At 56.6% G+C, this 12,777-nt stretch overlaps 1 protein-coding gene across 1 annotated transcript in view; it reads right to left on the reverse strand.

The window, feature by feature from the left end:
- The window catches only part of TSPAN9 (tetraspanin 9), a 47,331-nt gene extending 40,265 nt beyond the window's left edge, over positions 1 to 7,066 (reverse strand). The window contains exons 1-2 of the mRNA XM_029054468.1: positions 7,032 to 7,066; positions 3,343 to 3,407 (exon numbers count right to left, since the gene is read on the reverse strand). The gene's annotated coding sequence lies outside the window, so the exon portion shown is untranslated. The remainder of the gene's footprint in view (positions 1 to 3,342; positions 3,408 to 7,031) is intronic.
- Between the last annotated feature and the right edge of the window lie 5,711 nt (positions 7,067 to 12,777).

The raw sequence follows: 12,777 nt of genomic DNA on the forward strand, positions 1-12,777 counted from the left end.
AGTGGGGGCTGAGGAGGCCTCAGTCCTGGAGCCCTGCCCAGACCGGAGGGGCCCCTCGGGGATTCGGAGCCAGCTGCCCGGGCAAGACTGCCCCCTCGGAAGGTGTAACGGGCGTTAATCAGAAACTTTCCCCCTTTGATCTCACGGGCGGTTGGATGTCAAGACCAGCTGCCAGCTCTCCCAGCCAGAAATTCATGCCAGCACCCTTCCCCTCCACCCTGCCCAAGACCCCTACCAGGGCAGTTTCCAGGGTGAAGAGCGTCTCAAATGCCCCTGCTCCAAGCCCCAGAGGACCCAGGGAGCTCAGGACAGTCTGGCCAGTGCAGGCTGTGGGTCCAGCGTGGACTCAGTGGGCACAGAGCCTGGTAGTCCAGTAACCAACGCTGCCTGGGGCAGTGCCCAAGTGATGGGAGTCACGGGGCCAAGAGAAAACACACCAGAGCAAGTCACTGAGCAAGGTTATAGCTGGTGTGCACAGCATGTCCTCGTCCCCGCACGCACCAGCAAACCACGCTCCCACCAAACCATGCTCCCACCAGCACCAGCTTCTGCCCGCACAGTTCTCTGGGAGGGTAGGACCGGGATCTCGTCGCCAGAGACGGGACCGCGGCGGGACTCCGGGGGGGGACCCCGTGGGGCCAGGCAGCACGGCCCCTCAGAGCTGGGTCTGGGGGGGGGGCCTCTCCCAGGCTCCGGCAGCAGGACTGAAGCCATCGGGACACGAGAATTCTCCCTCGACTCCTCCTCCTCTCTCCCTCCGGAACCGGAACTGGCTCCGGTTACTCTGTGGGCACTGTTAACTTGGGCGGTTGATTTGGTCATTTAATGTTGTGTTTCACTGCTATTGTTCCGTGTGCCTGTCTACCCCCTTTAGATGGTGTCTGATCTGTTGACGCCATAATAATCACCACTGCCCCTCAAACGTCTACCCCCTCCACCTGTGCCTCTGACCTCCTCCCTTATGCCTTCTTGGTCCACCACCTTCAATCAATCATTCATTCTCCATTGGCTCCTTCCCCTCCGTTTTCGGGCAGTCCCAGGCATTTCCCATCCTGAAAACACCCTCCCTCAACCCCACAGGCCTCTCCAACACCACCATGCCCCCCACCGCCCATTCCTGCCCAAATTCCCACGCCGGGCCGTTTTTGACACCCGCTGCTTCCGCTTCGATCCATCAATAGCATTTACTGAGCGCTTTCTGTGTGACACACTACGCTAAGCGCTTGGGAGAGTACAGTAGAGTTTGGTAGATAGGATCCCTGCCCTCAAAGAGGGCACGGTCCCATCTGTCCCCTGGAAGCCACTTACAATCAATTATTGGAAAGAGGAAGCAGAAGAGTCTAAAAATATAAGAACAGCAACGAGAGGCTGGGTAGGTGCTTCGTTGACGGGGAAGGGCTCAAGTGTCAGTTGGGGGAAGGACACGGTTAGGATATAAAGATTCATCTTTCTCCACGTCCCTCCTTGACTCTGTATAATACAGTTTTTTCCTCCTTGGATGCACTGGGATCTCCTTCTTGCCAAATCCAACAGCCTCGCCGCCATCCTATTTCTCCTCGACCCCTCAGCTGCCTTCGACGGCGGGGACCGCCCTGCTTCTCCTGGAAACATTATCTCACCTTGGCTTCACCGACACCATCCTCTCCTGGTTCTCCTCTTCTCTCTCTGGCCACGCCTTCTCAGGCTCCTCCTCTGCCTCCCACCACCCCCTAACTGTGAGGGTCCTTCAAGGCTCAGTTCTGAGTCTCAGTAATAATAAGGATGGTATTTGTTAAGTGCTTCCTATGTGCCAAGCACTGGGTTCTCCACCTACACCCACTCCCTTGGAGAATTCATTCGCTCTCATGGCTTCAACTACTATCTCTACGCAGAGGAGTCCCAGACGTCCTCTCCAGGCCGGGCCACTCCTTCTCTGCAATCTCACATTTCCTCCTACCTCCGGGGCACCGCTACTTGGATGTCCCGCCAACACGGCGAATTTAACACGCCCATAACAGAAATCCTCATCTCCCCACCCAAACCCTGTCCTCTCCAGGATGACGTCTCTGACTCACGGGCCTGTAACCTCGGCATTACTTTCAACTCGGCCTTTATTCAAGCCGCATCTTCAGTCTGTCACCGAATCCTGCCAGTTCTATCTTCGCGTCTCTGGAAGCCACCCTTTCCACTCCATTCAACTTCCACTACACTGGCCCAACCATCTGTCACATCCCACCTCGCCTACTGCATCAGCCTCCTCGCTGACCTCCCTGCCTCTCCCCTCTCCAGCCCACACTTCACTCTGCTGCCTGGATTTTTTTTTTTTTTTAAGTATCATGCTGAGCACATTTCCTCATTCTCCAAAAGCCTTCAGTGGTTTCCCATTTATGCCCACATCAAACAGAAACTCTTCACCAAGAGCTTTAAGGTACTCCATCAGCTCTCCCCATTCTACCCCACTTCTGTCCCATTAAAACCCAGCCTGCACACTTTGCTCCCCTAATACCAAACTACTCCCTGTGTCTTGATCTCCTCCCTCTTGCCACCAACCTTTGGCTCACACCCTCCTGCCTGCCTGGAATTCCTTACCCGCCAACGGACCACCCCATCTCCAAATACCCCCTAAAATCGTATCGCCTCCAGGAGGCCTTCCCAGAATAATCTCCCCACCCCCAACCCTTGAACACCAATGGACACTTCAGCATTTCTACATTACTTAAGCAGCTGGGTACTCCCCATCTCCCACCATCAGACACACACTCTGTAGCACATAGGTACATATCCTTAAACTGTATTATTTCCCCCTACCTGTAATTTATTTTAGTGTCTATCCCCCATGCTAGATTGTAAGCTCCTTGAGGACAGGGATCGTGTCTGCTAACTCTACCGCGCTCTCCCAAGTGCTCAGTACAGTGCCCTGCACACAAGAGATGCTCAGTAAATGCTGACAGGCTTTCGGCGGGGCCCCGTTTTCGACTTCTGACCTGACTCCCCCAGACCGGAAGCCCGGCATTGGGCAGGGAGGGTCTCTATCTGTTGCCCAGCTGGACATTCCAAGCGCTTAGTACAGAGCTCTGCACATAGTAAGCGCTCAATCGGTACTACTGAATGAACGAGAAAGGATCGCAAAGCAGCGAGGTCGAGGATGGGGGTCCCAGAGCCCCCTCCTCCCAAAGGCTGGGCCCCACAATAATGATGTCATGGCGAATTCCCCCAGGGTCCGCCCCGGAGACCCCAGGAGTGGCGGAGTCGGTCACTCCTGCTTACTTGCCCGGCCCCTTCTCGATCCCCGAGCCGTTCCCCTCCCGGGCCGTAACCCTCCCCTCCTTCATCCTCACCCCGAACCCGGCCCCCCGCACTCACCTGGCCTCACCGGCCGCGGGCAGACACCAGTGCCGGGTTCCAGGGGCGGTAGACGAGGCTCCGTCCTGTGGACAGACGACCAGGCGTCAGGGCCCCGGGAGCCGGGACGGCCGAGAGGACCCGGCCCCCGTCCAGATGGGGACGGAAAACAGGAGGACCGATGACCCCGGGCTGCAAAGGGCTGCCCTCCGTCCCTCCGTGAGGAGGGCGAGGCGGGACCGGCCCGCCCGGGGACTGGACCAGTCGGGCAGTTCGGGCCGGCTCCGTGGTTCACTGACGTGAACGCGAACTGGCTTCTAACCCCGGTTTCCGCCACTCGTCTGCCGTGTGACCTTGGGCAAGTCAGTTAACTTCTCTGTGCTTCAGTTACCTCATCTGTAAAATGGGGATCAACACTGTGAACCCCCAATGGAACAAGGCCTGTATTAGCCCGTATCTATCCCAGAGCTGAGAACAGTGCCTGGCACGTGGTAAGTGCTTCACAAATTCCATTTAAAGACAAAAAAGCGAAAAAACAAAAACAAAACCGTGCCTGTGTTCACTCCACAGGGCGTGGGTGTGGGAGCAGGGACTCACAACTAGTATCACGCCTACTAACTCCACCGTACGCTCTGTGCCCGGTGCTCGGCACACAGTGGGCTCTAAGCTCCTGCAGGGTAATAATAATAATAATAATGTTGGTATTTGTTAAGCGCTTACTAGGTGCCGAGCACTGTTCTAAGCGCTGGGGGAGACACAGGGGAATCAGGTTGTCCCACGTGGGGCTCACAGTCTTAATCCTCATTTTACAGATGAGGTCACTGAGGCACCGAGAAGTGAAGTGACTCGCCCAAAGTCACACAGCCGACAAGTGGCCGAGCCGGGATTCGAACTCACGACCTCTGACTCCAAAGCCCGTGCTCAGAGACCCCCCCCCCCCCCCCCCCCCCGACGGAGCCATCGGAGCAATAAGAAAGGAGTCCTTTCTTACTCCTAGTCAGAAGGAAGTAAGAAGTAAGAAAGGGACAGCCCCAGGGCACAGGACAAGCGCTCCCCCCCTCTGCTCCCCAGTTGGGGGTTGTGGGGGTCTGCGTTAGGCCGAAACCATCAATCAATACTATCAATTGATCAATCAATCATCGAGAAGCAGCGTGGCTCAGGGGAAAGAGCCCGGGTTGGGGCGTCGGAGGTCATGGGTTTTAATCCCGAGAAGCAGCGTGGCTCAGTGGAAAGAGCACGGGCTTTGGAGTCAGGGCTCATGAGTTCGAATCCCAGCTCTGCCACTTGTCGGCTGTGTGACTGTGGGCAAGTCACTTCACTTCTCTGTGCCTCAGTTCCCTCATCTGTAAAATGGGGATTAAGACCGTGAGCCCCACGTGCGACACCTGATTCCCCTATGTCTACCCCAGCGCTTAGAACAGTGCTTGGCACCTAGTAAGTGCTTAACAAATACCAACATTATTATTATTATTATTAATCCCGGCTCCGCCGCTTGTCAGCTGTGTGACTTTGGGCAAGTCATTTCACTCCTCGGCGCCTCAGAGACCTCATCTGTAAAATGGGGATTGATTGTGAGCCCCACGTAGGACAAAGTGCGTGGCTCAGTGGAAAGAGCACGGGCTTTGGAGTCAGGGCTCATGAGTTCGAATCCCAGCTCTGCCACTTGTCGGCTGTGTGACTGTGGGCAAGTCACTTAACTTCTCTGTGCCTCAGTTCCCTCATCTGTGAAATGGGGATGAAGACTGTGAGCCCCCCGTGGGACAACCTGATTCCCCTGTGTCTACCCCAGCGCTTAGAACAGTGCTCGGCACATAGTAAGCGCTTAACAAATACCAACATTATTAAAGTGATCACCTTGTATCCCCCAGCGCTTAGAACAGTGCTTTGCCCATAGTAAGCGCTCAACAAATACCATTATTATTATTATTACTATTTACCGAGCCCCTACTGTGTGCAGAGTGCTGGACTGAGCGCTTGGGAGAGGACAAGAGAGCTAGCCGAAAAAATCCCAGCCCTCCCAAGGACTTGCCCTCTACTGTGTGCAGAGCACTGTGCTGGACACTTTGGAGATTACAATAGTAATAATAATGTTGGTATTTGTTAAGCGCTTACTGCGTGCCGAGCACTGCTCTAAGCGCTGGGGTAGATCCAGGGTCATAATAATAATAATAATAATAATGGTGGTGGTATTTGTTGAGCACTTATTATGCGCAGAGCACTGTTCTAAGCGCTGGGGTGGATACAGGGTCATAATAATGTTGGTATTTGTTGAGCGCTTACTATGTGCGGAGCACTGTTCTAAGTGCTGGGGGAGAGACAGGGTCATAATAATAATAATGTTATTTGTTGAGTGCTTACTATGTGCAGAGCACTGTTCTAAGTGCTGGGGGAGAGACAGGGTCATAATAATAATAATAATAATGTTGGTATTTGTTGAGTGCTGACTATGTGCACAGCACTGTTCTAAGCGCTGGGGGAGATCCAGGGTCATAATAATAATAATAATAATGTTGATATTTGAGCGCTATGCGCAGAGCACTGTTCTAAGCGCTGGGGGAGATTCAGGGTCATAATAATAATAATGTTGGTATTTCTTGAGCGCTGGCTATTGCGCAGAGCACTGTTCTAAGCGCTGGGGGAGATCCAGGGTCATAATAATAATAATGTTGGTATTTATTGAGCGCTGGCTCTGCGCAGAGCACTGTTCTAAGCGCTGGGGGAGATCCAGGGTCATAATAATAATAATGTTGGTATTTATTGAGCGCTGGCTATTGTGCAGAGCACTGTTCTAAGCGCTGGGGTGGATTCAGGGTCATAACAACAATAATGTTGGTATTTCTTGAGCGCTGGCTATGTGCAGAGCACTGTTCTAAGCGCTGGGGGAGATCCAGGGTCATAATAATAATAATGTTGGTATTTCTTGAGCGCTGGCTATTGTGCAGAGCACTGTTCTAAGCGCTGGGGGAGATTCAGGGTCATAACAACAATAATGTTGGTATTTCTTGAGCGCTGGCTTTTGTGCAGAGCACTGTTCTAAGCGCTGGGGTGGATTCAGGGTCATAACAACAATAATGTTGGTATTTCTTGAGCGCTGGCTATGTGCAGAGCACTGTTCTAAGCGCTGGGGGAGATCCAGGGTCATAATAATAATAATGTTGGTATTTCTTGAGCGCTGGCTATGAGCAGAGCACTGTTCTAAGCGCTGGGGCAGATCCCGGGACATCAAGCTGTCCCACGTGGGGCTCGCAGACTTTAATCCCCCCCCCCCTCCTCCAGAGGAGGTGACTGAGGCCCAGAGACGTGAAGCGACCGGCCCGAGGTCACCCAGCCGACAGGCGGCGGAGGCCGGGATTCGAACCCGCGACCTCCGACTCCCCAACCCGGGCTGTGGCTGACGCGGAGAAGCGCGTCTAGCACAGAGGAAGCGGGGAAGGAAACCCCAGCGTTACGATTGTTGTTTAATCCTCTTTGCACCGGGGGCCCGGGCGGGGAGGGGGCTCATCTGGATATGGCACCGTCCCAGCGTTTAGGGCAGGGCTGTGCGCAGAGTGCCATTCCCGCCCAGGAATCTCCCTCCGCGGGCCGCCCCGGCTCCTCCCCTTCCAATCATTAGCAATAATCAGGTTATTAAGAATGCTAATGATGGGGTGGGGTGGGCAGACTCGTGACGCCGCCCCTCCCCCCGCCCGGCGATCCGGGGGTCCGCTCACCCGGTCCGTCGGTCGGTCGGTCCTGGCTCCGCCGCCGCCTCCAGCGGAAACGGGGGCGGGGCCCAGGGGGCGGGGCCGCGCGGGGGCGGGGCCGCGCGCACCGGAAGTCACCGGGCCACGGGGGGGAGGGGCGGGGCCCCAAGCGGAGGAGCGGGTCTGTCGGGGGGAGGGGGCGGGGGCCTCGTGGAATGGGGGCGGGGCCTCCGGACGAGGGGCGGGGCTGACTGGGTGGGGCGGGGGCTGGTGGGATTACTGGGCGGGGCCTTCTTGGAGGGGCGGGGCTTGCGTCATAGGGGCGGGGCCTCGGGGAGGGGGGCGGGGCCTCCGGACGAGGGCGGGGCTGAGTGGGTGGGCGGGGCCTCGGGGAATGGGGCGAGGGCTTCTTGGAGGGGCGGGGCTCGAGAGGTAGGGGCGGGGCCTCGTGGAATGGGGGCGGGGCCTCCGGGCGAGGGGCGGGGGCGCGCGACATTAGGGGCGGGGCCTAGGGAATGGGGGCGGGGCCTTCGGACGAGGGGGCGGGGCTTCCTGTGTGGGCGGGGCTTCCTGTGTGGGCGGGGCTTCGTGGAATGGGACGGGGCTGACAGGGTGGGGCGGGGTCTTGTGGAATTGGGCGGGGCCTTCTTGGATGGGCGGGGCCTTGCGTCATAGGGGCGGGGCCGCGGGGGAGCGGGGCGGGGTCTCCGGACGAGGGGCGGGGCTGACTGGGTGGGGCGGGGGCTGGTGGGATTACTGGGCGGGGCCTTCTTGGAGGGGCGGGGGCTTGCGTCATAGGGGCGGGGCCTCGGGGGAGGGGGGAGGGGCCTCCGGACGAGGGGCGGGGCGCGCGACCTTAGGGGCGGGGCCTCGGGGGATGGGGGCGGGGCCTCCGGACGAGGGGCGGGGCTTCTAGGAGGGGCGGGGGCTCGCTACATAGGGGCGGGGCCTCGTGGAATGGGGCGGGGCCTCAGGGCGAGGGGCGGGGGCTTCTTGGAGGGGCGGGGGCGCGCGACATTAGGGGCGGGGCCTCGTGGAATGGGGGCGGGGTCTCCAGATGGGGCGGGGCTTCCTGGGTGGGCGGGGCCTCGGAGAATTGGGCGGGGGCTCGGGGAATAAGGACGGGCCCTTCTTGGATGGGCGGGGCCTTGCGTCATAGAGGCGGGGCCTCGTGGAATGGGGCTGGTCCTCCGGGCGAGGGGCGGGGGTTTCTTGGAGGGGCGGGGCTCGCGACATTAGGGGCGGGGCCTCGTAGAATGGGGCGGAGTCTCCAGGTGGGGGCGTGGCTTCCTGTGTGGGCGGGGCCTCGTGGAATAGGGGCGGGTCTTGCGGGGTAGGGCGGGGCCTCCGGATGAGGGGCGGAGCCTCGGGGGTGGGCGGGGCTTCGGGGATTATAGGCGAGGCCTCGTGGGATGGGGCGGGGCTTCAGGGGTTGGGGCGGGGCCTTGTGGGATAGGGGCGGGGCCTCCTGATGAGGGGCGGGGCATTGTGGAATGGGGCGGGGCTTCATGGATGGGCGTAGCCGCGTGGGATGGGGCGGGGTCTCCGGATGAGGGGCGGGGCTCTTTGGGTGGGCGGGGCCTCGCCTCATAGGGGCGGGGCTCGTGGAATGGGGCGGGGCCTCGTGGCAATAGGGGAGGGATCTCCGGGTGAGGGACGGGCCCTCCGAATGAGGGGCGGAGCTTCCTGGATGGGCGGGGCCTCCGGTGGGTGGGCGGGGCTTCGTGGAGTGGGGCGGGGCCTCGGGCAGAGGGGCGGGGCCTCACGATGGATGGGCGGGGGTTGGCGGATTGGCTGGGCCTGGGGGCGGGGCGTCGTGGGAGGGGGCGGGGCTTATGATAGAGGGGGCGGGGCTTCGTCTGTGGGCGGGGCCAAGGGTAGATGGGCGGGGCCTCGGATGGAGGAGCGGGGCCTCGTGTGGGTGGGCGGGGCTTCGAGTCGGGGCGGGGCTTCGGGGATGAGGGCGGGGCCTCGGGATGATGGGCGGGGCCTCGGTGTGGAGGGGGGCTCGTGATGATGGGCGGGGCCTCGGGATGATGGGCGTGGCCTATATGTGAGGGGCGGGGCCTCGGTCGGAGGGGCGGGGCCCCGGGGATGGGAGGGCGGCGAAGCATCGCATCTTGGGAACGACAAAGGAGAGAAACAGCGTCTCCTAAATAGGTCGAGCTCGGGCCTGAGAGCCAGGAGGCCCTGGGTTCCGATCCCACCTCTGCCACCTGTCCGCGGTGTGACCTTGGAAAAGTCACTTCACTTCTCTGCGCCTCAGTCCCCTCATCTGGAAAACGGGGATGAAGACTAGGAGCTCCATCTGGACTACATCCAACCCGATTAGCTTGTCTCTACCCCAGCGCTTAATACAGTGCCTGGCACAGAGTAAATCGCTGAACAAATACCCCTTCTTAGGAGTGGTATCATTAATAGATATCATTAAGGAAAAATAAAAGATGGAGGAGGTGGGGGAGGGAGTCTGGCAGGGAAGAGCAGAGATTTTCATCCCACCCCTCTGCCACTTGTTTCCTCCTCTGGGTACCAGGGCAGTCCCATTGCCACCTGTGTGACTGTGGGCAAGTCACTTCACTTCTCTGTGCCTCAGTTACCTCACCTGTGAAATGGGGATTAAGACCGTGAGCCCCACGTGGGACAACTTGATGACCCTGTGTCTACCCCAGCGCTTAGAACAGTGCTCGGCACATAGTAAGCGCTCAACAAATACCAACATTATTACCTACAGTACAATATGATGGTCTCCCCCTTTAGGCTGTGAGCTGCTTGTGGGCAGGGAATGTGTCCGCTGTTGTTGTTGTTCCAAGTGCTTAGTGGAGTGCTTTGCACACAGTAAGCGCTCAAAAAGTACAAGTGAGTGAATGAATGAATGAATGAATGAATGGAGTTGATAGATATGATCCCTGATCCCTGCCCTCAAGGACCTTTGACAGCGACAGACATTAAAATAAATTACATTTGGGAAGGGGAGCAAAGTAGGGGGTAAGGGATATAAATTCCGTAGGGCTCTGGGGTGGGGGTGAATAAAGGGATATCGATAAAGGGTAATTTGCACCATTGATTGTTACAAATCCAAATGCAAGGGTGGTCCTTGCACTATTATTATTTAGTAGTAATTCTATTTATTAAGTGCTTACTATGTGTGAAGATGGGAAGGCACCAGCCGGGACCCTCAGCACCTCCCTCTGCTCCCCCTCGCCCCACCAGATTCCAGGCCCCTTTTCCTCCCACACCCATGGCACTTCTGTACATATTCATTCATTCATTCAATAGTATTTATTGAGCGCTATGTGCAGAGCACTGGACTAAGCGCTTGGAATGGACAAATCGGCAACAGATAGAAACAGTCCCTGCCCATTGACGGGCTTACGCTCTAATCGGGTCGGTGATTTATTTGTACTAATGCCTGTCTCCCCCTCTATTCATTCATTCATTCAATAGTATTTATTGAGCGCTTACTATGTGCAGAGCACTGTACTAAGCGCTTGGAATGAACAAGTCGGCCACAGATAGAGACAGTCCCTGCCGTCTGACGGGCTTACGGTCTAATCGGGGGAGACAGACAGACTGTAAGCTCGTAGTGGGCAGGGAAGGTGTCTGTTATATTGATTTATTGTACTCTCCCAGCGCTTAGTTCAGTGCTCTGCACAAAGTGCTCCATAAATACGATTGATTGGCTGACTGGTGCCACCTAGTGGTCGCTGCTCAGATTGCAAGGGCTAAGGCCCAGCTAACCCCACAGGCCTCGTGCTGCCCCCTGCTGTCCCGAGGCTGAACTGCAGGGTTCCTCCCGGCTGCTTCCCTCCAGTTTCTGTTTTAATAATCATAATGTTGGTATTCGTTAAGCGCTGACTATGTGCCGAGCACTGTTCTAAGCGCTGGGGGAAGATACAGGGTCATCAGGTGGTCCCACGTGAGGCTCACAGTCTTCATCCCCATTTTACAGATGAGGCCACTGAGGCACCGAGAAGTGAAGTGACTCGCCCACAGTCCCCCAGCTGACAAGCGGCAGAGCCGGGATTCGAACCCATGACCTCTGACTCCCTAGCCGCGGGCTCTTTCCACTGAGCCAGGCTGCTTTTTTGGTTGACCTGCGACCCAAAATCCGAAAATGTGATTTTTAAAAGTTTATCATTCCTTATTCTGAACATGCTCCCTTGGCCCTGAGGAAATTAAAGGGTAGCAAATAGATCTGGGGATCCCAACCGATATGAAGGGCTGGAGATTCATTCAATAGTATTTATTGAGAGCTATGTAATAATGTTGGTATTTGTTAAGCGCTTACTATGTGCAGGGCACTGTTCTAAGCACTGGGGTAGAAACAGGGTAATCAGGTTGTCCCACGTGAGGCTCACAGTCTTAATCCCCATTTTACAGATGAGGGAACTGAGGCACAGAGAAGTTAAGTGACTTGCCCACAGTCACACAGCTAAGTGGCAGAGCCGGGATTCGAACCCATGACCTCTGACTCCCAAGCCCGTGCTCTTTCCACTGAGCCACGCCGCTTATGTGCAGAGCACTGGATATGAGCTCCCACTAATCATAATAATAGTGCTGGTATTTGTTAAGCACTATGTGCCCAGCACTGTTATAAGTGCTGGGGTAGATGCAGGGTAATCAGGTCCCACGCGGGGCTCACAGTCTTAACCCCCATTTTCCAGCTGAGGTAACTGAGGCACAGAAAAGTGAAGTGACTTGCCCAAAGCCACACAGCTGGCAAACGACGGAGCCTAGGCGACGGACTACTAAGCCCGTGCTCTTTCCACTGAGCCACGCTGCTTCATTAGGCCTTGATGCCTCGGGAGGTCCCCCCCTCTGAAACTCTGCAGACTCCGGGGGCTGTGGGGAGGGGGTGGGGAGGGGAAAAGGGACCAAAGGACCTTGTTTACCCTGTTGTAAATGTCTGTGTCCCTCTCTCCCCCAGTTACAGCGAAAGCTTCTGGAGAGCAGGCTGTGCTTTCCCATGTGCTTAATACAGAACACTGCATTCATTAGACATGGCTCAATACCTACAAACAGGCCTGAGAGGTTGACCTTAAACCTGCCTGAGTGGTTGATCTATAACCCACTTTCTTCATTAACTGGATTTCATTTTCATTATTCCATGCATCTGTCCACGCCCCACCCTTCCGAGACTATGAGCCGCCTGAGGGGCGGACTGCCTCTGGCCTGATTTTGGAGGTATTGCTCCAGTGTCTAGGGTGTGCTTGCAAATTACTCATAAAGCATGAGCAGAGCACTGTATCGTTACCGTGTGCAGAACACTGTGCTGGGTGGCTACTGTGTGCAGAACACTGTACCAGTCACCTATGGCATGCAGAGCCCTGTCCGCAAAACTACCACGCGTAGAGTGCTGTGTAAGGTACAGGGTACTGAACTGGGTACTTGGAGAATATCCAGAAGAAATTTGAAAGCGATCTTTTTCCTCGAGAATCTTACAGTCCAGGGAAAGCCAAGCAGGCATAAAGAGCCTGGAGAAGTGAGAGGAGCCCTAAAATCAACCACATACGGACTCTGCCTCCATCACTATCCCCAGTAGATCGAGCCTTAAGCCCTAATAGGCAGAGGCTACGGGAAAGAGCACGGGCATGGGAGTCAGAGGATCTAGGTTTTATTCCCGGCTCTGCTACTTGACTTTGGGCAAGTCACTTAACTTCTTTGTGCCGCTATTTCCTCAACTGTAAAATGGGGATTCAATATCTGTTCCACTCCTACTTAGATTGTGAGCCCCATGTGGGACAGGTTCTGTGTCCAACCTGATTATCGTGTA

Source organism: Ornithorhynchus anatinus, chromosome X4, assembly GCF_004115215.2.
Source record: "Ornithorhynchus anatinus isolate Pmale09 chromosome X4, mOrnAna1.pri.v4, whole genome shotgun sequence".
Taxonomy (NCBI): Eukaryota; Metazoa; Chordata; class Mammalia; order Monotremata; family Ornithorhynchidae; genus Ornithorhynchus; species Ornithorhynchus anatinus.